At 42.6% G+C, this 22,320-nt stretch overlaps 1 protein-coding gene across 1 annotated transcript in view; it reads left to right on the top strand.

Moving 5' to 3' along the window:
- The window catches only part of kcnh3 (potassium voltage-gated channel, subfamily H (eag-related), member 3), a 128,800-nt gene that overhangs the window by 64,655 nt on the left and 41,825 nt on the right, over positions 1-22,320 (top strand). The gene's annotated exons all lie outside the window — the stretch shown is intronic.

The raw sequence follows: 22,320 nt of genomic DNA, 5'->3' as shown, positions 1-22,320 counted from the left end.
CATGCGGAATCCTAATGAAAAAGGTAGACTTATCTTCAGTTGATTATTTATTTTATGATTTTTGTGCTATGAGCACTTTGAATTCAAAACCACAGCCACTTGTTTGGGCTCTTTGGGATTTTCTAAATGCTCTTTCTACTCCATCTTGGAATTGGGTTGGGATTGATTTGCGGGCTGGGCTTCATGCTTTATTGAGATGGATATTTGGTGGGGTGGGGAGGGATGGGGGGAGGGGGGGGGGGTGTGCATGGATCCATTATGTGCTCATGAAGATAGCTAGACAAATATGCATTTGTGTGTGCGTGTGTGTTTGTGTATGCGGCGTATGCTTGTGTGAGACAACGAGGTTGGATTACAAGTGGTCACTTGCTATCAAAGTCTTATAGTTTGTTTTTACAGTGGTTAACTTATTTGAGGCGCATCTACGTTTGCATTACAAAATCATTAGCCTTTGTCATTATTTACAATTTATAACTTCGTACAATTGTTGGACATTGAAAATAACTTTTTTTTTAAAATGTAGTTGGCTTCATTTAATACTGATGCGACTAACCTTTGCATTGCAATGGAGTAAGGACTGTTTATGGTTTGTATAGTTCATCTAAATTATGCTAGTCTGTATTTCCTTGGTTAACAAACTATTACATTTGTGTGAATCTTAATGTTGAAAACAAAGTAGTTGCCTGAGACGCATCTGCAACGCCAACCATTCATGTTCTATTTTATTTAGTTTTTTAATTAGGGCTGATAGAATACCAACACGAGGTATCGCTATCGGGGCAATAACAGGCCTTATTTATTTTGCTACTAGTGATGCGGCCTCTTGTGAGAAATTAGAAAGGAAAATCGTCATTAATTTCATGTAATTTTAAAGAAAATGCAATTGAAATTATCTGTCATTTTATTGGGGAGAAACTTTATGTTTTATTAGTAGAAGTACTTAGTACCAATTGGTAGCGGTAACCACTCAAGGGTTGTGTACTCGCAGTGGTATCAGTCTGAAAAAAAGTGGTATTGAACATTTCTAGTTTCTAATATTAATAGTTAACTTCATTTGACACCTTTTTGACAATTCAAACTACTGAAAAGTCATTATTTTTATTTTTACTATTTATTTATTTTTATTATTTTATTATTTAACATTTTCATCAGGTTTTTGTTTTAATAATAATAATAATAATAATAATATAATAATAATAATAATAATAATAATAAAAGGGAGTTAACTTTTAATAGTTAACTTCATTTGACACTTTTTTTGGACAATTCAAACTATTGAAAATGTCATGATTAGGGTTAAGCAGAGGAAATGTTTGGGTCTTGACCGAGAGGTCAAGTGTCTGTGTTGTACTGATGTAACAAGTGTCTGTTTTGAACTGATGTAACCAAATGGTCCGGCATCTAGTTTCAATTGGTTTTAGGCTATGTGATGCCATGTGATGTCAGGGACTATGATGATGTCAAGAATCTCACAACCAATCAGATCGATTCACTGTCTATTTAAGCTCAAACTGAGAAGTGTGTGTTTGTCGGATTAATAACTGCTGTTCCTCTGTGCATCTCCGCAGCCCAAGGGGGCTTGGCGGCTCGTGATTCTCGATGCATTCTCGTTGTTTTTCGTTTAGTCAAGTTGTGTGAATAAAGAGTTAAAATCTTATTTGTGTTTGCGCTTTTGGGATCCAACCTCAGCACCTGACAGAAAAGTCACTATTTTTATATTTACTTATTTATTTATTTATTTTATTTTCATCAAGTTGTTATGTTTTAATAATAATATTAAACAGGAGTTAACTTTTAACCACTTTTATGACCAATTAGAATGTTAAAATTTTCCATACTATAAAGATGCGGTGCAGTTAATAGGTAAGAAGCTTACGATGACCCAATGTTGACAAGGTTTTCTTTGCACTTGTTGCAATTTGAATTCCTTCACTTTTTTTGCTTAGGCACGTTTTTTTTTTTTGTAAGATTGCACAGTTGATGCTTCCACTTCCAAGATCTGATCGAGTGTCTGCTCTTCAACTAAAAGCGAAATCTGTCCGGTCTTGAAAGCGACTGTGTGTGCTAATGCAGAGTGGCATTTATTGTCCAAGCTGCCGTGCAGGGCATCCATCTTTCACTTTGCAGCAGTATAACGAGCAAAAACATTTTGCTAACGTCCGATCTTGAGTGCTCTGATTGATGTTTGAGTGATGAGACAAGGAGGAAGTTGAAGTCCTTGAAAGAGGTCTCGCTACAACACGTTGCATGACTGCAACTTCTAGTGGACTTTTTCCATTATTTTTTGAAATGCATTTTCTTCCTCGAGCGTTTGGGGTTGGGGCGAAGGGGAAGAGGCACTGTGTTTTTTCCTCAGCCAAGCCCCTCCCTCTCGGCTGTCTCCAAGGAAACTCACCACAATTGATACCTGTCACCAGGCAACATTCGCTGGTGTCTTCGGGAGACAAAGCTGCTCGCTGAGGATAACACATGCACATGCACGCGGATGATGTGGGTGCGTGTTTCTTATCGACACTATCTAGCTCACACACCCCCACCAAACATGCACTCTCCACATCTGTGTTTACACAGTGAGATAATGTAGCATGACACACAGGATTGTGCTGTCCATAGGAGCATAATTCTGTACAGTCTCTTTATGTTCAAATTGTTGCCTTTTATTTATTTGTTTGTTCTTCATTTTTTAAACATGAATCAAATTTCTTTTTAATGGTCTATGCTCCAGTGGAAGTCAGCTGAAGACTGAAGAATGACTTCTCAAACATGTTATTTGTTGAAGCTGATGTGAAAGTGATGTTTTCGAAAGGCATTGATTGCTATCATCAAATCAATTTGGAAGAGAGATTTCAAATGTATTTCCTGCCCACCTATGACTAATATGTCATTTTGCCACTGGTGATAGTGGTTGGTTCAATTTACAATCGACGTTAGTAATAGTGCAACGAATTGCTCTCTCAAAATTGTGGGCCGGACCATACAGGCCGATCCCCAGCCTTGTGTAGCGTGGCATGTCTTTTCCTTCTTTTTCTTTTATTCCTTCTATTTTTGTCTCATGGCCTCAACCAGACCAACCGGCCCACACTGAAAAAAACAAAACAAAACAAAAACTCGTAAGATTAATTTTAAAAAAATCTTGCAAGTATTTGCACTCACTCCAATTAAGTAAATCTACTACTCAATATCAAGCATATCACACTCAACAGAATTAAGTAACATTTACATACAACTAAAGATTGATTACATGTAGGAAATATTAAGTAACTCTTACTAAACGTAATTATAAAGTTTATTAATGTAATGTAAAAATGTGTAGTTATTGTAATTAGGTCATTAAGTAAATATTATTAAGTAATTGTTAAAAACATGAATTGATTACCAATATGAAATAAATAAGTAATGGTATTAACTTTTTCTATTTGATTTCACTTAAGTATACTGAACTCTTCACCCAATACAGATTAGTATTTGGGCTAAATCTGTTGAAATAAATACAAACAACCACATATAGTCACTTCAATTAACCTACAATGCATGTTTTTCCGAATATGGGAGGAAACTGACAAAGCACGGGGAGAACATGCAAACTCGACCTAGGAAGGCCGAAGCCTGGACTTGATCTCACATCCTCTGCAATGGGAAGCAGATGTGCTAACCACTCATGCACCATGCCGCTAGAAAACCAATGAGAGATAATGTTAAAGAAAGCCCTTTTGTTTAGTTCTGAAACAAAACAGTCACACTGCAATAGAGATTCAAATCGCGAGGGTGCTGGAGCCTATCTCAGCTGGCTCTGTGGCATGTTTTTTTCTTCTTTTTCTTTTATTCCTTCGATTTTTGGACTCGCAGGGAGATTCAAATTATAAAATAAAATAAAAACAACTTACTCCAAATTTAAGATTCATTCATAATAAATTAACCAAATTGCAGGAAAAAACAAAAAATGAAAACTTGTAGTTTCAGTCTTTGTTGAAAATAAAGTGAAATGATAAATTATACTGATTAAATGTTTACTTAAGTGTTAAGCAAGACACTATATAAGTTGGTGACTGAATAATACACAAGTCAAACTTCTATGTTTCCTGGATGGCATTAAGCAGGAAAAATAATTCAATAATCATTAAATTAATAAAAACACACTAATATATGAGTGGTTTGTGTACATAAATAATTCAATTATATACAACGTGCATTATAATGTATGTTAAGCATTTAAACATGTCAAATTATAGAAACTTCTCTCTCGCTCTCTCTTGAGTAAAATTTACTCGTTTTTAGCACTTCAAAAATTAAACACATTAACTGAGTAAATCTTAATTATTAATTTAATTTAAAATGTATTTCAACATTTGCTGAAAACACATTACACAGAAAAAAAACAAGTAGCATATTGAAGAATACCTGATGTTTTTAATTAACTGTGAATACTTGGAAAAAAAAATAGTAAACATAATTTATGAAACCAAGGTAATATCTACAAGGGCAAAAAAAACAAACAGTTTTTACAGTGCACCAGGGAAGCACCCTGCTTCCCAGTAGGCCAGCCTGACCCTGAATAAATTAAAGTGGGTTGGTCTGAGTCATGGAGTTTCAGAAATCCAGTAATGTTTTTGACATAATGTTAAAAATTCATTGATATTAAACCATCCTTGCATTGTGTATCATGGTGAGACATAGCCCTCTCCTTTTTTTTGGCAAAGCTTTGCAGATAGTTATTGCTTTGTTCCAGGAAGTATCATCCTTTTTTTTTTTTTCCAACTTTTGCTCAGCTTGTAAGGTAAATTAAATTTGTCTGCGTGTATCTTAGTAGCAACATTCTGCCAACACCACAAAGTGTGTTACCGTCTTTCTATGGAAGTGTTCAATTTGCCGCTGATCAAATAGAAGCGGCTACCTCTCCTCACTCACTATTTGATTGAGTGCTGACATTGAAGTTGCAGTAGAAGCATAGCAAAAAAAATCAATGCAGTCTTTCTGCCAACAGGGCAGAAAACGCTTCTAATGTTTGCATGCTTTACAGAGAGCAGAGTGGCTTTTTGTTTTGTAGTTTGTGGACATGGATGCAGCTAATTAGATCACTCAGCCCAGCCGTAGCTTGCTGTCGGGCTAGTTGAACAGGAACATGAGCTAATCGACACACGCAAACACATGTGAATCAGCAACTTGAATGAGCCTACAAACGGAGCCTGTGGCCAGCTCATTTAGCAATGTGCTGTCACTGCATCTGATACCATTCTCATTTGGGACGATTAACTCCGATGTAACTGAGTTCAGGTGAGATAAGGCTGTTTATTATATTATTATACAGATACAGTAAATCATTATTATTGGTTGCTGGTGCGTCTGATGGGGGGGAGGGGTATCAATCTCATGGTCAGAAAACAGCTTTATTGATTGTTTAAACTGCATTTTTGATTGGCGGTTTGTGCAGCACTATATGAATCAGTTTTGCTCTCAGTTCATTTTAATTAAGTAAATTGCATTATAAGGGTGTGCATCTTTCAAAAAAAAATAGACGATTCGATATGTATTTTGATACAAGGGCTGCGATACAATTCATGGATAGTTTGAGTTTAAAGTGGAATGATTAAATTCGGTTTGACTTCATGCGATTTTCCAATTCAAATCAATTTTTGTTACACTCTAATGCTTAAGAATGATTAAAAAAATATTTACTTCTTTATTTATTTCTTTATTTATTTTTTATTTAATTAAATTGGGCATCTGTACATTAGTGCAACACATAAAAAAAAAAAAAAAAGTAGATGTAGGGTGGTTTGATATCATTTTTTTTTTTCCCAGACCGATACTGGTACAAGTAGTGAACTCTTGCGTACCAAATACCGATACCACTAGTATGTGAAATTAAATAATTTTAAAGAAAAAACGATATATCCCAATATAGCATTTTTCCTTAAAATTGTATGGAATTAATGATGAAATTCTATCTGGAATATCTCATTTCTAGTTCTTGATCATCACATGCCCACAAGAGGGCAGCCAATATTGTTATCGGCTTCTGTTGCAAGTACCAATTCCTCGAAATAAGGCCAGCTATCATCTCCATTCTGGTAACTGGTATTGTTAATCGTATTTGGTCATCCGTAATTACAAATCATACTGTTACAAGAAATAGATAATCGTTTTCTTGTGAAATGTAAACCTTTTTTCTACAAAAAAAGTACAACTTTGCTCCCTGAAAAAAAAGAAACTTAATTTTTGAAAAATTAAACTGTTTTAGGGTTGTCCAAATTAATCGACAATTCCCGGACTATAGAGCGCACCTGATTATAAGTTGCACGCTAACGCTAAGATTATGAAGACAAATGCAACAATTCATGCAAATCAAACAATAGAATTTTTTTTTATAAAAAATAAAGCTGTAAAATTAGGAGGATACGCTCCAAATTTTGAGGCAAGAAAAAAACTCAAAATTGTAAGTGCAATATTGTTTTTGCACATTTCAAATTGTTCATTGACTTTTTCATAGAAATCCTACTTTTATTGTCATAAATTATGTGCATTTGGAAAAGCTACTGTCATGTAAAAGTGACTCCCCCTGCTACTCGTCACACTGACATATTGAAGTGCATTCAAATGCGGGTCATAATGAGAGAGGTGATCAAAAGTCACGCCAGCATTCCCCAGAGTGGTGAAGTGCGCCTGCCAAGGGGATGGTTCAGCAGCAGGTTAAAGAGTTCATCAGCATGGCAGCTATCACGTGTGTCCCAGGAGACTGAACGCCATTACCGCAGAAGCCTCCCATACAGTCAAGACTTGCATGCACCAACAAACGCACGCATGAAGACGACCATCACGTGGCTGAGTGAAGCAGCGGTACAACACGTTTAGACCTACTCGTTTCTTATTACTGCTTAGCCAACCAACAACCCTATTGGGGTTGAGAGAAAAAAAAACGAGAAAAACATGTACCGTATTTTCCGCACTATAAAGCGCACCTAAAAGCCTTCAATTTTTTCAAAAGCTGACCATGCGCCTTATAATCCAGTGCGCCTTATATATGCCACAAGAGGTCTCGCTGTCAAGACGCTATCGGTGACCCTGCACGATCGGTGACGCGCATGCGCAGAAGATCCCGCCATCTTGGATCGCTAGCTAATACTAATACTTTACCTCAGAGAAAATAACAGAACAGCTGTTTATTCATTTTGGGAGTGTCACGCCGCCACCAGAGTGGCGGTTCATGCTTTTGTTTTACAGTCATGTTCCTGTTTTATTTTGATAGTCCTGACTCTACTCTCACCCCAGGTCACTTACCCTTCCTGCAGCTCAATGATTACCGGTCCACGCCCATGATCAGCACCACCTGTTTCCAATCAACCCGGACAATAAAAGCCACCTTCATTCGCCAGTTGGTTGCCGAAGTGTCACAAATCTCAGTGCATGGAAGCGTCCTCACAGTCCTCGTACCACAGGCCTTGTTTGATGTCTAGCCTTGCCTTGTCTTGCGCCTTTAGTTTGCCCTGGTTTTCCTCCCTTGTGGAGCGCCTTTTGTTGTCCCTGTTTTTGAGTGCCCTTTTTTGTATCTCCAGTTTGGAGCTCTTTTTGTTCAGCCTTTTTTCCCTCCTTGAGAGGCGATTTGAGTTTCGTGCGATTAAAGCTGCAGCCTTGTTGGCCAACTTACACTCTGCGTCTGAGTCCTACCTCCTCTCGTCGTGTCAGGGAGTGAATGGAGTTATCAGAAAGCTGGTTTGTAATCTATTAATAAAGTTTGACTGACCTATCTGACTGTTTTGTTGACATTCCCTTTAGCGCAGCACCATCTAATGGATGCATAACGTAACCCCAGCCTCTACTTTAGCGACTTTATATGGAAAAAGTTTTAAAATATGTCATTCATTGAAGGTGCGCCTTATAATCCGGTGCGCCTTATATATGGAAACAGTATGAAAATATGTCATACATTGAAGGTACGCCTTATAATGAGGTGTGCCTTATAGTGCGGAAAATCCGGTAATATTAACACAAGAAAGTCGTAATACGAAAAGAAATGCAACATTTCGTGAAAATGAATTGATATAATTTTTTTGCAAATAAAGCCATAAAATTAGGATACACCACAAATTTTAGAAGAACAAAGTCATAAGTTAACAGACAAAAAATAAATCTAAATTGTGTTCGAAATATTAGATGAAAAGATTACATTTTTGTGAAAGAGGATTGGGGAAGAGAGAAAAAATGTTTGGCAGGATTCTCACTTTACTCTCAGAATTTTCCCTTTAAGTCAGAATTCTGAATTTAGTCTGAGAATTCTTACTTTATTCTCAGAATTCTGATTTTATCCATCCATCAATCCATTTTCTGTACCGCTTACTCCTCAGAAGATTTGTGGGGGTGCTGGAGCCTATCCCATCCGGCTTCGGGCAACAGGCGGGGGACACCCTGAATTGGTTGCCAGCCAATCACAGGAGAATTCTGATTTTAAAGTGAGAATAATAGTGACGCTAATAAAGTCAGAATTATGACTTTAAAGTGATAATTCTGACTTTATTCTCAGAATTCTAATTTGCAAATCCTGATCCGACCAAATTACGTTTGCCGAATCACACATCTACATGACCACACATATGCACACATAGTAGAAGCATCTCTCAGAGGGAAAAGATCTTAACGTCTACTATTCCCACCCCATCCTTCCACTAATTGGCTTAAGTAATTTTTGCTTCTTGCTGATAACTTGACAGGTTAACGTCATCCTCGTTTGTTTGCTGTTGATGGCACCGAGTCATTTGAGCACTCGTGTCTGACACTTGAAGTGTGGATGACACAGAGCAAACACAAAATGTCTCCCACAGGAACCTCAAGGACCCTTTGCTTCACTAACAGATGCTTTTACTGTTGAGGAAGAAGCAGGAGAAAACACATTAATGAGATCCAGTCAAGTCAGTGATGCATTCGTACTTGTTTGTTGTTTTGGTCAGTTCCACTGCCTCACGAGTTGACATTAATTACAGAATTTTTCGAATCATGCTGGTTTGTTAAGTAATGGGAACATGCTTTTAGTTGTATTTTTTTTCTCATCATTATAAACATATTTCCTAGTCTGAGCTAGATCAGAGGTCACCAACATGGTGCCCATAGGCATCAAATCACCCCCAAGAACCACACCGGGCCTGCTCTAAAAATAGCTACGTGCGCTTAGTGTTAGTGGCTAGTGAAAACGGAACATTGTGACTAATTTTTGTTTCATATCCTTGTTAAATTATTCCTAATGTGTACTTATTGAGAAATCATTCACTTGATCAGTGTAATCGCACATGAATATCGTTCTTTATTAATAATTGCGCAATATTTGTGCTGTTGTAATGTCACTCATTATGTTGCTCAATGTGCCGGGTTTATCCAGGTTCACACTTTATCCCGCCTTTCAAAGAGCACAGGTTGAGCCTTGTTTTTTTTTTTTTTTTTTTTTTTTTTTTTTTTTGCCCATCTAAGAAAATTGGGGCGCTAAGTAGTGAACCACCAGGCTTCCCATTTGGTCTCCCCCTGTCGTTCATTGTTTATATGTTTTTCTTAGATATGTTTGTGAGTGTGAAGACAAAATATCTTGTGAGTGTTTTACATACTTGGCCAAAAAAAAGATTATTCACAATCTGATTCAGATTAACTCATTCAATGCCAGCCATTTTCAGTGAAGCAACCCCATTCGCTCCCAGCTGTTTTACTGAATTTTGACTGATTTTGCAAGGCCCATAAAATATTGTGTTCTGCTATTGCTATAACAACATGGAACCTACCAAAAGAAATATTAGAGTCTCTTCTTTTATCAGAAAAAAAAAGTATATTTCTATCTGTTTCTGTTTTGCAGCAATTAGCATTAGAATATAGCTAAGTTTCATCATTATTCACAAATGTGTTTTAAACTATGGGGAAAACAGCTTGTTTGCAACATGGCCCTTGTTGATCTCTTATACTCTGCTGCCACCTGCTGGCCGTTTTTTGTCACTGCTACAATTGCTTCACCCATTCTGTGCAGTTCAGAGGCTGCATCAAAGCCTTATGTATGTTCTAGCATTAAAAATAAATAAATAAAAACAAAAAACAAACGTATAAATCCGTCTTTGGGACACTGGTAATATTTAACATAGAACGTATTTATACGTTTTTTGGAGCAAATTAGTTAAAAGTCATTTGAGCAAATTTGTTATTTCAGAAGTGTGTATCAAACTGATGTATTTAACAGACGTTCCTCTGCATTTCAAAATGTTTGGTGACGCCTGATCTAGTTTATTTGAATCAGTTAGGCCAATATTTATTACATTAGCTATACCTGTATAGAGATTGCCCTGCGATTGGTTGGCAACTGGTCCAGGGTGTCCCCCCGCCTACTGCCCAGAGCCAGCTGAGATAGGCGCCAGCACCCCCCGCGACCCTTGTGAGGAGTAAGCGGTCAAGAAAATGGATGGATGGATGTAAAGAGATTGTGTATGAATAATTTTTCACATGCAGGTAGGCAGGATCCAAAACTGTACTTCGTTTTAATATATTGTGATATTTTGTATTGTGTGCTTTTTCTTGTTGGTGTTCACAGACGATAAATGTGACAAGAAGGTAATCGCTCAAGAATAAAGTTTTAATATTACAAGAAAAAAAATGACTTTGATAAGAATGATGTTGCAAAAATTAAGAGAATAACATCATATTATACTAGAATAATAGATATTGTGTTTTTGCTGTTGGATTCCGCTTTTTTTAATTTTTTTATTTTATTTTATTTTTTTTTTACATCTATTTCCTTTCCCTAAGTCCCAACATGCTTGCTATTTTTGTCTCTTAAATTCATAATGGGTGCCCATGTGTCGATAATCCAGCATAGATCACACGAGAGCCTTCAGTCTGTCAACAACCAGTCATCAGTCTCTCTTGGCTTTAAAGACACGGCAGCTTTGAGATGCTTTTTCAGAGTCGTCTTCATTATTTGCACTGGTAATGATGATTAAGTGTCTACAGCATAGTTTCCCAACCTTTTTTGAGCCAAAGCACCCCATTCTACAAAAGAAAGTCAACACCAAATATGGCAACAGGTAGATACTCAGGTTTATTGTACAGTCCCTTCTGCCATACAATGGAAAAGCAGTTTTAATACGCCACTGTAACAGTAAATTGGTTTTGGACAAATGAAGTCAAACTATAATTTCTCACAGCAACACTAATAATCTCTCACAGCACCCTGGTTGGAAATCACTGGTCTAAAGGTCAGCAGCAGACACACATAAACACATCATGTCTGCCTTTCAAAGCTGGTACCTTCAAAGCCACTTTGAGGGACTGAATTCGCATCTAGTCTAGAAGCAATATGCACCCAAGATCAATATACTAAACATATGATTGCCTTAACACATGTAGATGGACAAACATGCGTCCATCTGTCAGCCATATAGCTAAAAAGAGTTGAAGTTTAGGTTTTAGGACCCCTATGATGACGACGATATTTGGAGAAGCGTTTCCCTCGCCCGGACGCGGGTCACCGGGGCCCCCCTCTGGAGCCAGGCCTGGAGGCGGGGCTCGCTGGCGAGCGCCTGGTGGCCGGGCCTGCACCCATGGGGCCCGGCCGGGCACAGCCCGAAGAGGCAACGTGGGTCCCCCTTCCCACGGGCTCACCACCGGTGGGAGGGGCCAAAGGGGTCGGGTGCAGTGTAGGCTGGGTGGCGGCCAAGGGAGGAGACCTTGGCGGACCGACCCCCGGCTACAGAAACTGGCTCTTGGGACATGGAATGTCACCTCTCTGGCAGGGAAGGAGCCCGAGCTGGTGTGTGAGGCAGAGAAGTTCCGACTCGACATAGTCGGACTCGCCTCCACACACAGCTTGGGCTCTGGTACCAGTCCTCTTGAGAGGGGTTGGACTCTCTTCCACTCTGGAGTTGCCCATGGTGTGAGGCGCAGAGCAGGTGTGGGCATACTTATTGCCCCCCGGCTCGGCGCCTGTACGTTGGGGTTTACCCCGGTGGACGAGAGGGTTGCTTCCCTCCGCCTTCGGGTGGGGGGACGGGTCCTGACTGTTGTTTGTGCATATGCACCAAACAGCAGTTCAGAGTACCCACCCTTTTTGGAGTCCTTGGAGGGTGTGCTGGAGAGCGCTCCCTCTGGGGACTCCCTCGTCCTGCTGGGGGACTTCAACGCTCACGTGGGGAATGACAGTGAGACCTGGAGGGGCGTGATTGGGAGGAACGGCCCCCCTGATCGGAACCCGAGCGGTGTTCTGTTATTGGACTTCTGTGCCCGTCACGGTTTGTCCATAACGAACACCATGTTCAAGCATAAGGGTGTCCATATGTGCACTTGGCACCAGGACACCCTAGGCCGCAGTTCGATGATCGACTTTGTAGTCGTGTCATCGGATTTGCGGCCGCATGTTTTGGACACTCGGGTGAAGAGAGGGGCGGAGCTGTCAACTGATCACCACCTGGTGGTGTGTTGGCTCCAATGGTGGGGGAAGATGCCGGTCCGACCTGGCAGACACAAACGTATTGTGAGGGTTTGCTGGGAACGTCTGGCGGAATCCCCTGTCAGAAGGAGTTTCAATGCCCACCTCCGGCAGAGCTTCTCCCTTGTCTCGGGGGAGGCGGGGGACATTGAGTCCGAATGGGCCATGTTCCGCGCCTCCATTGTTGAGGCGGCCGATCGGAGCTGTGGCCGTAAGGTGGTCGGTGCCTGTCGTGGCGGCAATCCTCGAACCCGCTGGTGGACACCAGCGGTAAGGGATGCCGTCAAGCTGAAGAAGGAGTCCTATCGGGCCTTTTTGGCCTGTCGGACTCCGGAGGCAGCTGACAGGTACCGGATGGCCAAGCGGAACGCGGCTTCGGCGGTTGCTGAGGCAAAAACTCGGGCATGGGAGGAATTCGGTGAGGCCATGGAAAACGACTTCCGGACGGCTTCGAGGAAATTCTGGTCCACCATCCGGCGTCTCAGGAGGGGAAAGCAGTGCACCGTTAACACTGTTTATAGTGGCGATGGGGTGCTGCTGACCTCGACTCGGGACGTCGTGAAGCGGTGGGGGGAATACTTCGAAGACCTCCTCAATTCCACCAACACGTCTCCTTTTGAGGAAGCAGAGTCTGGGGACTCTGGGGTGGGCTCTCCTATCTCTGGGGTCGAAGTCACTGAGGTGGTTGGAAAGCTCCTCGGTGGCAGGGCCCCGGGGGTGGATGAGATCCGCCCGGAGTTCCTAAAGACTCTGGATGTTGTGGGGCTGTCGTGGTTGACACGCCTCTACAGCATCGCGTGGACATCGGGGACAGTGCCTCTGGATTGGCAGACCGGGGTGGTGGTCCCCCTTTTTAAGAAGGGGGACCGGAGGGTGTGTTCCAACTACAGAGGGATCACACTCCTCAGCCTCCCTGGTAAGGTCTATTCAGGGGTGCTGGAGAGGAGGGTCCGTCGGGAGGTCGAATCTCGGATTCAGGAGGAGCAGTGTGGTTTTCGTCCTGGCCGTGGAACAGTGGACCAGCTCTACACCCTCCGCAGGATCCTCGAGGGTGCGTGGGAGTTCGCTCAACCAGTCCACATGTGTTTTGTGGATTTGGAGAAGGCGTTCGACCGTGTCCCTCGGGGAGTTCTGTGGGGGGTGCTTCGGGAGTACGGGGTGCCGGGCCCCTTGATACGGGCTGTTCGGTCCCTGTACGACCGTTGCCAGAGTTTGGTCCGCATTGCAGTAAGCAGGCAGTAAGTCGGATTCGTTTCCGGTGAGGGTTGGACTCCGCCAAGGTTGCCCTTTGTCACCGATTCTGTTCATAACTTTTATGGACAGAATTTCTAGGCGCAGCCGAGGCGTGGAGGGGTTCCGGTTTGGTGGCCTCAACATTGCATCTCTGCTCTTTGCAGATGATGTGGTGCTGTTGGCTTCATCAGGCCGGGGCCTTCAGCTCTCACTGGAGCGGTTCGCAGCCGAGTGTGAAGCGGCTGGGATGAGGATCAGCACCTCCAAATCCGAGACCATGGTCCTCAGTCGGAAAAGGGTGGAGTGTCGTCTTCAGGTCGGGGATGAGATCCTGCCCCAAGTGGAGGAGTTCAAGTATCTTGGGGTCTTGTTCACGAGTGAGGGTGGGATGGAGCGGGAGATCGACAGGCGGATCGGTGCAGCGTCTGCAGTGATGTGGACTCTGTATCGGTCCGTCGTGGTGAAGAAAGAGCTGAGCCAAAAGGCAAAGCTCTCGATTTACCGGTCGATCTACGTTCCAACCCTCACCTATGGTCACGAGCTGTGGGTCGTGACCGAAAGAACGAGATCCCGGATACAAGCGGCCGAAATGAGCTTCCTCCGCAGGGTGTCCGGGCTCTCCCTTAGAGATAGGGTGAGAAGCTCGGTCATCCGGGAGGGACTCAGAGTCGAGCCGCTGCTCCTCCGCGTTGAGAGGAGCCAGCTGAGGTGGCTCGGGCATCTGGTTCGGATGCCTCCTGGACGCCTCCCTGGGGAGGTGTTCCGGGCATGTCCCACTGGCGGGAGGCCCCGGGGACGACCCAGGACATGCTGGAGAGACTATGTCTCTCGGCTGGCCTGGGAACGCCTCGGGATCCCGCCGGAGGAGCTGGTTGAAGTGGCTGGGGAGAGGGAAGTCTGGGTTTCCCTCCTGAAGCTGCTGCCCCCGCGACCCGACCCCGGATAAGCGGAAGAAGATGGATGGATGGATGGATGGAGTTGAAGTTTAATTCTGAATGTCTCCAAGTCTCAAAGGGAGCCTACAAAATTACTGCCCAATGAAATGCATGTTACCCCAAAGTTTTATTCGTATTAGTATTGTTTTTTCAGAGTCAGAATCAGATATTGGCGAAGTATGTAAAAACACACCTGGAATTTGTCTTCACAGTCACCACTCACCTGTCCAAGTAACACCAAAAAATAAATAAATAAATAAAATAACAATGAGCAACAGAGGGAGACACAACGTGAAGCCTGGCAGTTCGCGAGTTAGTGCCCCGAGTTTCTTAAATGGAAAAATGAAGATATGAGGAGGGAGGGAAGGAAAAAAGCAAGACCAATCTGTGCTCCATGGTACTCAATGAAATTGGTTTTGGGGCTGAATTGGATTTATTTATTTATTTATTTATTTATTTGTGTATTTATTTATTTATTTAATTCCAGGGCATCGCACTACCCAGCCTATTTTTGGGGTTCATGAGTACGATTTCCACCTGTGTGTACAAAAGTGCTTAAGCATGCCCACATAATATTCCACATGAGCTCAACTGTAACCCGCCGCATATTTTCGGTGAGGTAACAATTTTTTGTGTGGAGTACATCTGGAAAAAAACACACAAAAAGATCAAGTCAAAGTGTTGTCTCATGCTGGATGTGCACTTCCATCAGCATGCCGCCTTTGCACTACTCTCCAACAGCCGTCCATTTAAAGTGACCCGAGGTCGCCATTCGACAATATGTCTGCATGCGGAATACACCGTGACACATTCCGACAATGTTTTGCTACACACTTACAGTACAATACTGAAGCTCTTACATCATTATGTTACAACGAATAGCTGAGCAGCTTCTCTTCTTCTCTTCACCTTCCAGTAAGAGTGTCATCCTGCACTTTGCATGAGGCCTGAACAGCCATGAAATCACAGCAAATTCACATGCAATATACATTCTACACCAAAAGTGGCAAGGATACTCACACTCTGTACTTAAGCTGAATTACACATACTTCTGGAAGAAAAGGCTGGTAAAAGGATCAGAAAATACAGACTGAATTGTACAAGAAATTTATTATTATTATTATTATTATTATTATTATTATTATTGTTATCATTATCTGCAATTGGCTGGCAACCAGTTCAGGGTGTACCTCGCCTACTGCTCGAAGCCAGTTGGGTTAGGCTCGAGCACCCCCCGCAACCCTTGTGAGAAATGAGCGGTTAAGAAAATGCCATCCATTTTCTTAACCGAGTGCCCCGAACCACTCATTCCTCACAAGGGTCACGGGGGGTGCTGGCGCCTATCTCAGCTGGCTCTGGGCAGTAGGCGGGGGATACCCTGGACTGGTTGCCGGCCAATCGCAGGGCACACACGATTAAGAAAATTGATGGATATTATTATTATTATTATTATTATTATTATTATTATTATTATTATTATTATTATTATCCATCCATTTTCTTGACCGCTTATTCCTCACAAGGGTTGCGGGGGGTGCTGGAGCCTATCCCAGCTGGCTACGGGCAGTAGGCGTGGTACACCCTGGACTGGTTGCCAGCCAATCGCAGGGCACACAGAGACGAACAAACATCCACACTCACAAGCACACCTCGGGACAATTCGGAGCGCCCACTTAACCTGCCATGCATTTCTCTGGAATGTGGGAGGAGACCGGAGTACCCGGAGAAGACCCACGCAGGCACGGGGAGAACATGCAAACTCAACCCAGGAAGGTCGGAGCCTGGACTCGAACCCGAGTCCTCAGAACTGGGAGGCGGACTTACTATCCAGTCATCCACTGTTCCACCCTATCTATTATTATTATTATTATTATTATTATTATTATTATTATTATTATTATTATTATTATTATTTATTCCATCCATCAATTTTCCTAACTGCTTATTCCTCACAAGGGTCGCGGGGGTGCTGGAGCCTATCCCAACTGGCTTCAGGCAGTAGGCGGGGTACACCCTGAACTGGTTGCCAGCCAATTGCAGGGCATTATTATTATTATTATTATTATTATTATTAGCTATGTAAGATGTCAGTTTTTATTATTTGACACAAAAAGAAAAGCATACAAACTGTTATGCCATAAAAACATGTTCCCACAGCTTTGCTAACATTGTGAACTAACAAAAATGCGCAATTGGTAATAATTATGACCAAAAAAATGAAAAACCTCAGTTGATTTTTTTTAACTTTTCATTTATCTTTTTAAATGTATTGTTTGAATTTGACACTCCCCTATCTTATGTAATTTTTGTAATGTATTCTTTCCTATTTGTTTTTGAACATACATGTACTCAACCACTTACAGTATTTATCTACAGAATTAGCTACAATTATCAGTTTTGTATGGTTGTTATAGCACGTGTATGCCTGACTTGCTGGTTCTCTGTTCTTAATCACTTATGCAGGTTTTGAATGGATATATTTCTGTATGCAATTGTTTGTTGGGGGTGATTATGAGACAAGATTGTTGTGTTGTAAAGTTTACTGGATTAAAAAAATGAGATGACTCATTTCAAGGAGTAACTCCACAAAAAGAAGAAGAAGAAGATGCCAGGTTCTTGCATACTGGCCCCTAAAAGTGGGCAAACTTCCGTGAGATAAGAAATCGAGTGTTTGAAGTGTGCTACTGTATAATTCTTGATTCTTGAGGTATTTTGATCAAAGCATTTCTGAGTCATACATCAGATTGCTGAATATGAGTTAGTTTAAATTGTGTAACCGCGAGCAGGTGAGGCATAGAAGCCATACATGCAGTATCAAGAAGTTTGTTTATTAGAATCTCATTCACAAACACGCATACACACACATATGCTCACGCATACATACACGGTGTACACTTTCCATCCATCTGAAGTTGTTGCCGCCGGGTTGGATTATTCATCACAGCTGTACAGCTGCTCTGTCCTCGGGCATGTTTTCCACGATAGACTCGCGTGTGTTCATAGTTGCTATTTGATGCTTACTCAAGAAATAAATGTTTTAAACAATCAGCTCACATTCAATTTCCCAGGATATTATTATTGCCACACTGATACCCACCCACTTGCAAACACACAAATAAAATCAAAACAAAACCCTTTTATAATTAGGTGAACCATAATTAGCTCTAAATTGGATTGTTAATAGGTTTGTGTGTCTGTGTGTGCGTGTTTTTTTTTTTTTAAAGAGCTCAGAATTGTTCATTCGGTAGTCTTACCGATTCAACGTCTTATCATCATTGCTCTTTTTGTGTGTGTGTGTGTGTGTGTGTGTGTGTGTGTGTGTGTGTGTGTGTGTGTGGGTGTGTGTGTGTGGGTGTGTGTGTGTGTGTGTGTGTGTGTGTGTGTGTGTGCGTTTGCGTGTGTGCGTTTGCGTGCGTGCGTGCGCGTGCGTGCGTGTGCGTGCAAATACGTATAAATTTATACTCATTAATTCACCTAAAACCTTGTAAATATCCCATTACCCTTCGCCTTAACCAGGTACTTCAGAATCTTGCCAGAGTCGTGAGGTTCAAATGGTCAGGAGACCAGAGAAAAGGTCAGAAAAAATAAAGAGAAAAGAAAGATAAATCAAAGTGAAATCCAGCACCGACCAAACACTTCCTGCCTTCCCCATGGTTACAAAATCAAAGTCTTATGCCAACCCCGGAAGCCTCTAAATTCCAGCAAATTAGCGAGATCTCAAGAGACCAGAGGAAAAACTAAAGAGAGGAAGGAGGGAAGGATCGATGAGGCAGAGTGAGATCCATAGAAGCCAGTACATCCAATCCATCAAAGTGAAATCCAGCACCAACCAAACCCCTCCTGCGTGGTTACAAAACCAGAGTCTTATGCCAACCCCAGAAACCTCAAACTTCCAATAAATTGAGATCTCAAGTGACCAGAGGAAAAACTAAAGAGAGGAAGGAGGGAAGGATAGATAAAGCAAAGTGAGATCCACAGACACCAGCACCCACTGATTCAAGGGGCTGTGGGAGGGAGAGGCAAATTCTGTTTGAGTTTCAGTAGATGCTGGTGTGATGGATCTGGCATGCATAAGGACCACCACCAAAGAAAGAAGCCGTCAACCGCGGTCCAGCAAAGCGATCAGGGCCCCCCCCAACCCCCCACACCCCTCCCCCCCGGAATCCCCAGGCCGCGGCAGCACCAAGACCACCCCCAAGCCACCCGAGCGGACACCGGTCGGCGAGCAGACCCAGACGCCCGGAACACCCCCGCCCCAGCCCCGGCCCACACCCCCGAGCCCAAGGCCGCAGAACGAGGCCCGGCGGGCCCCCACAGCGCCCCACCGGTCCCCAGCCCCCATCCCTCCACGACCCCCCCGCACCCCACCCAAACCCGCCACCCGCCACGACCCAGGCCCCGCCACCCCTGGCCCCCAAACCCACACCCCGACCCCCAACACCCAACCCCCCCCCCCCCAAACAAGCCCCCCCCGACGACCGCCAACCTCCCCGCGAACCCCGCCCCCCGCGAGTCCCCCCCCAACCACCCCCCCCACCCACCCCCGGAAACCGGCACCGGGCAGCAGCGCAGAGAGGGAAGACGTGCCCACCCCACCTCCAGCCGTGCGAAAGGAGCACAGCGCCGGGAGGGGGGAAGCAGAGGAGGACGCACCGGGGGAGAGGCGGAACACCAGAACACCGAGCCCGGTGGGAAGAGGCCCCGGTCGTCACGCCAGCGTACTAGTGACACCTAACCCTGTTACTGAGTCCGCCAGCTCGCCGACTGGCGAGCTCTACCCTTACACCGTGAATGTGGCCCCACCCAGTGTATATACAAGTGTGTGGAAAAAAAAAGGAAATGGAGGGACAAAGTGGTGGGGCAGGGACACAGATGGGGGGGACCACAGCGCTGCCAGGCACTGCAGTCCATCCCCCCTGATGGCTCCCCGCCCCAACTCACCCCTCCCCTTGGACATGATTTTATTTTATTTTTTTTTAATGAACAGGATTTGACATTAGAAGTCATGAAAAATCTTGCCCACCAAATATGGTACAATACACAATTAGTGTTCACAGAAGCTATTTGGTGAGAAAAAAAAAGCTTGTAATAGAGATATGATAAATAAATGACCATTTAGCCATTTGCTATTTACGAAAAACCAAGTAGACATTTTTAAACTAGACTCGGGTCTTGACTTTAAAACCTGCGCTCTAAACGGTGTCCCAAGCTATTCTCATTCCGAGCACATGTCCTGAAACAGCTCTTGAAGAAAATTATTACTGCATACCTCGGCTACAGCTGGAAAACCAGGAATTGTCATCTTTTCCCCTTGACTGATGAGCTGTTTGCAGCACTGGCACCAGCAGCAAAGTATAGGTTTTTCCAAGAGGGCTTTAAACCCGCCACCATGAATAATTCCCCCATTTGCAAAGGCATCAGACACTGACATGAGCTCCGGAGACACAATCTACAAGGACTTTGGCTCTCAAGTATAAATATACATTTCAGTCAAGGTCGATCCAGTGCTGCTCATTTGCCATTCCATTCACAAACTCTTTGACCTCCCCGGCAGAGACGTGCCGAGCAGACAAGACGTTCATTAAAACCAAGTACGCCACTTCCAAGTCGCAGAGGTAAAGAATGGGAGGCAAGTGACAAGAACATTTGGACCGCCGCTCAGCAAATGTGTTGAAAGGAGGAATGAACACGAGAACGGTTTCCGTGGCAACAAGAAACTAGCCGCACTCCCGGTTAGCAGCCGTCGGCTCTGGAAAACCTGTTGGATTACTGGATGGTTGTTTCCTTTGTTTTTTATCTACAGTACCTGACTGTTTAATGCACCTTGTGGATTAGGAGATCACCCCAAGTGACTGTGAGCAGCATAGCAATCCGACTCCATGTTTAGTTTAGGCAACACATTGTTGATTTTATGTTCTCTGAAGCTCTTAGTATTTGGAATGAGGAAAACAACATCTCACTTGTCGAAATCACACATTGGGCTCTATTTTTGTAGACAGAGCATCTGCAGTGGAGCACAAATGTCAACGGATCCTGATTTTTGTGGAAACGCAAGACACATGTTTGCCATTTTGTTTTCGTTCTCAAATTTGGCATAGTAGTGTTAATTTTGTCAACAAAAACTAAACAATAATCTCGTCAACACATTTTTTCACCGGACTAAAACTAGACTACAGTAATTAATAAACAATAAGTGAAACTAAATCAGTCTGCATTTTTGTCGACTAATGTCCTTCACTTAATAAAAACTGGACAAAAATCTATGGACATTTTAGTTCATGAACAAAAACGAGACGAAAATGATATGATTTTGTAAAATCTTGTCTCTGCTAATCTGTCACGTCTGTGACACTGTCATGTGACACACAGCACAAACATGCGACAGACAGGAGGTGGATTCACGATGAAAGGTTAAAAAAAAAAGTGAATTATAGTTATGACTTAACATTAATCCAATGGCTATAACGGTCCAACAATAATGCAACTGCTAGCTAATCCTGGCTAACTTGCTAGCTCATAGCATGGACGCATAGAGGCCACTGTAATTGTGTGATAAGTTGTTTTTCATCAAAAAGATGAGAACATTTGATGTGAAATAGTTTTAGATCCTAAAAGGTTCAATGTAATCTGCTGACAACCAAAAAATATATACAGGGGTAAAATGGTTGTCCTGACTAAAACTAGACTAAAACGTTGACACTTTTTGTTGACTAAAACTAGATGAATAAAATTACGTTTTCTTGGACTAAAATAAAGACTAAAATGCTAGATTTATAGTCAACAAAAAAATTGACTAAATGAAAATGGGATGAGGTTGACTAACTGTGATAAAAACTAACAAACATGACTGAAATTGGACTAAAACTGAGACTAAATTTAAAAATGGCAGACAAAATTAACACTAGGGCATAGGGAGTGTGGTTGAGATGTGCCTTGTAGAGTGACAATTTGATGGCAGAAAGCTGATCTGAATGTGCGGCCATGATTGAAGTTGGCTGTGACCACTCCCACAGCGGAGCAGCCTTAACCTCTCTCAGGTCTGTTGGCTTGCCCCCTCCAGTCATATTCACACACACACAAACAGAATATAAGATGATGAGGTCTCTGTGTTAACGGATCAATATGCAAAGTCAGTCGTTTTCAACGTGCCCATTTATTTATGTGCCTGCAGGCTATTAACGGATTGCACTGGCAGAATTACACACAAAGGCATTGACAAGCGTCCCCCACTGATTGCCAAAGTGTAGCCTTAAAGAAGATAAAACGCACAGGCCGGCCCATGTTGTCAAGGCCTACAGACGAGGCAATTTTTAAATTGAAGTCAAGTCAGTCAGGTTCGGTGATGACTCTGCAGTGTTTATGTCACATGATCAATGCAAGTAACATGATAATGGGACTGAGCAGAACTGGAACAGCAGTGTACTGTATTTGGTAAATGAATATTACTGTGTGAATGGCTAACTGTACATTAAATAGATTGTATATTGACCAAAGTGAATGTGAACAGAAGCAAGAATAGTCAGGAGCAGTGTAGACAAAAAACTTGTCCTTACTTGGAAAACTGTTAACCTCCAAACTAATTTAGATTTCAATTTTGTTCATTTCAGTTTCATGTATTTTATTGCACTAAAATAGGAATGCATTTGTATGTGGTAATGCATTAGCATACATGTAGTCATACAATATATGCATACAGTAATAGGTTCCCAG

Source organism: Festucalex cinctus, chromosome 11, assembly GCF_051991245.1.
Source record: "Festucalex cinctus isolate MCC-2025b chromosome 11, RoL_Fcin_1.0, whole genome shotgun sequence".
NCBI classification, from domain to species: domain Eukaryota; kingdom Metazoa; phylum Chordata; class Actinopteri; order Syngnathiformes; family Syngnathidae; genus Festucalex; species Festucalex cinctus.
Note: the sequence above shows the minus strand (reverse complement) of the source record. Positions and strands in the feature narration are given on the sequence as shown.